We start from the raw sequence: 2706 nt of genomic DNA, 5'->3' as shown, positions 1-2706 counted from the left end.
ATTCCCTTTTAATTTCAGCAAGTTAACTTCTCGCACTTTAATTCTCGCAATTTAAGATTCAGTCATTTCAATTCCTTGCAATTTACATTTCCCGCCAATTTACTTTATGCAATTCACACCAAATTCTTGATTCCGCTCAACTAATCAAACTTCTAATTCGAATTGCTCATTCAGCCAATCCTTGTGGGATTCGACCTCACTCTATTGTGAGTTTTTACTTGACGATAACCGGTGCACTTGCCGGAAGGAATTTTGCCGTTTATGCAATTTCCCTTAATCGTAGCTATACCCAGTTATAGCGCATCAAGTTTATGGCGCCGTTGCCGGGGATTGGTTTTCGATTGACAATTCTCAAATTGGAAGTTAACTAGATTGAGCATTTTTCTTGTTTTGTTAATTTAGTTTAAGTTACTTGTTGAATTTAATTTCTGCACTCTGTTATTTGCTTTTTCTTTCTTATGCCTTTCCTTTCAAGCAACTAACTCACTAACCCATTAACTATTTGAATTAATTCGTCAACTGCTCTAACCAATACTCTTCCAGTAACCAAGAGTATTCAACTTGTTTGTTACTTGTGGTGTGTTCTTGTATGACAGGTAGGAGAGGAGAGACATCAACTCCTCCATATACCGAACCAGAGAGGACCCTTCATAAACTTAGAAGGGAAGCAAGAAGGAAGAGAGTACTGGGAGAAGAACAATCTGAGGGAGAATCTGAGGACAATTTTGAGGAAGCTCTAGATCTCAACATGGATAGAGAATTTCACAACCATGAGAGGGATGATGGAAACAATGCCATTCCTGAGAGGAGGGTTCTTGGTTCATACATAAACCCAACCTCTGGGAATTGTGGTAGTAGCATTCAGAAACCACCCATTCAGGCCAACAATTTTGAACTCAAACCACAGCTAATCTCACTGGTGGAAAACCATTGTTCATTTGGTGGGAGTGCTAATGAAGATCCAAACCAACATCTCACCAAATTCTTGAGAATTTGCGACACTGTGAAGTCCAATGGAGTCCAGGATGATGCCTATAAACTGCTCTTGTTCCCATTTTCACTTAGGGACAAAGTAGCTAAGTGGCTGGAATCATTCCCAAGGGACAGCCTAACAACCTGGGATGAGGTGGAGAGCAAGTTTCTGGCACGTTTCTACCCCCCACAAAAGGTCAATAGGCTTCGATCTGAGGTTCAGACTTTTAGACAACAAGATGGTGAGACGCTCTACGAGGCATGGGAGAGGTTCAAAGAGTTGACAAGGAAATGCCCACCAAACATGTTCCCTGACTGGGTGCAATTGCACATCTTCTATGATGGACTTTCTTATGAATCAAGGAAGGTTGTAGACCATTCATCAGGAGGCTCATTGAACAGGAAAAAGACTGTGGAAGAAGCCATTGAAGTGATTGAGACAGTGGCTGAGAATGAGTACTACTATGCTTCAGAGAGACACAACACTAAGGGAGTCATGGAGCTGAACCATGTTGATGCAATTCTAGCCCAAAACAAGGTGTTTGCCAAGCAACTAGCAGAGCTTACCAGGAAGTTAGACACAAAGCAAGTGGCTGCAATACACACACAAGATCAAGAGGAAGCAAATATTGAAGGAGAAGATTGGGAAGAGGCCAATTATGTGGGAAACCAACAAAGGCAGTCATATGATCCACACTCCAACACTTACAACCCAGGATGGAAAAACCACCCAAACTTTGGGTGGGGAAACCAGCAAAACCACAAACCTTACAACCACAACCAACATAACAATTCCACATACCAAAACTCCAACCAAAGATCATACCAAGCCACACAAAACACTTACTCCCAACCACCATATCATGGCCAAAATAACCAACCTGCCCAATCCAATCCGAACCAACAATTTCAAGATCAATTAAATAGGATAGAAAGAATGATTGCAACCATGAGTCAAGACATAACCGAATTAAAAGCTTTTAAGGAAGAAGTAAACTCTAACTTGCAAAACCAAGGAGCTGCCATCCAGAAGCTAGAAAATCAAATTGTGTATTTGTCTAAGCAAACCCCTGGGCCAAGCGTTTCTCATGCTACCAAGGCTATTGCAAGGGAAGAATGTAAGGCCATAACCCTCAGAAGTGGGAAGAAGCTAAAGGAGATCTCAAAGGAAACCACAGAGGATGAAGCAAAGGAAGATGTGGGAGACAAGGAACAAGGACAATCTTTTACACCATCTGCAATAAAAGAAAAAGAAAAAGAGGTCCTGAAGCCTTATACACCCAAAGCACCATATCCTCAACGTTTGATGAAAAGAGAAAAAGATGGCCAATTCTCCAGATTCTTGGAGATTTTCAAGAAGCTTCAAATCAACATTCCCTTTGCTGAGGCAATAGAGCAAATGCCACTCTATGCAAAATTCTTGAAGGAATTAATGACCAAGAAGAGAAGCTGGAGGAATGAGGAAACTATGTTGTTAACTGAAGAATGCAGTGCCATTATTCAACACAAATTGCCTCAGAAATTGAAGGATCCAGGCAGCTTCCAAATCCCCTGCATCATAGGAGAAGTCATGGTGGAGAAGGCCTTGTGTGACTTAGGGGCCAGTATCAATTTGATGTCTCTAACCATAATGAGAAGAATGAAGATTGAAGAGGCCAAACCAACAAGAATGGCCCTCCAATTGGCAGATCGAACTTTTAAATTCCCTCATGGAATAGTTGAGGACTTGTTGGT

The 2706-nt window shown here is 41.4% G+C and overlaps 1 non-coding gene across 1 annotated transcript; it reads right to left on the bottom strand.

Annotated features, from left to right (window-relative positions):
* Positions 1 to 1174: 1174 nt before the first annotated feature.
* On the bottom strand, positions 1175 to 1278 carry LOC112805120 (small nucleolar RNA R71). Its single transcript, XR_003203730.1, has one exon. It is a non-coding gene; the product is annotated as a small nucleolar RNA R71 (small nucleolar RNA).
* Positions 1279 to 2706: the final 1428 nt, after the last annotated feature.

This window comes from Arachis hypogaea, chromosome 5 (genome assembly GCF_003086295.3).
Source record: "Arachis hypogaea cultivar Tifrunner chromosome 5, arahy.Tifrunner.gnm2.J5K5, whole genome shotgun sequence".
NCBI lineage: Eukaryota > Viridiplantae > Streptophyta > Magnoliopsida > Fabales > Fabaceae > Arachis > Arachis hypogaea.
This window is presented reverse-complemented; position numbering and strand designations above follow the sequence as displayed.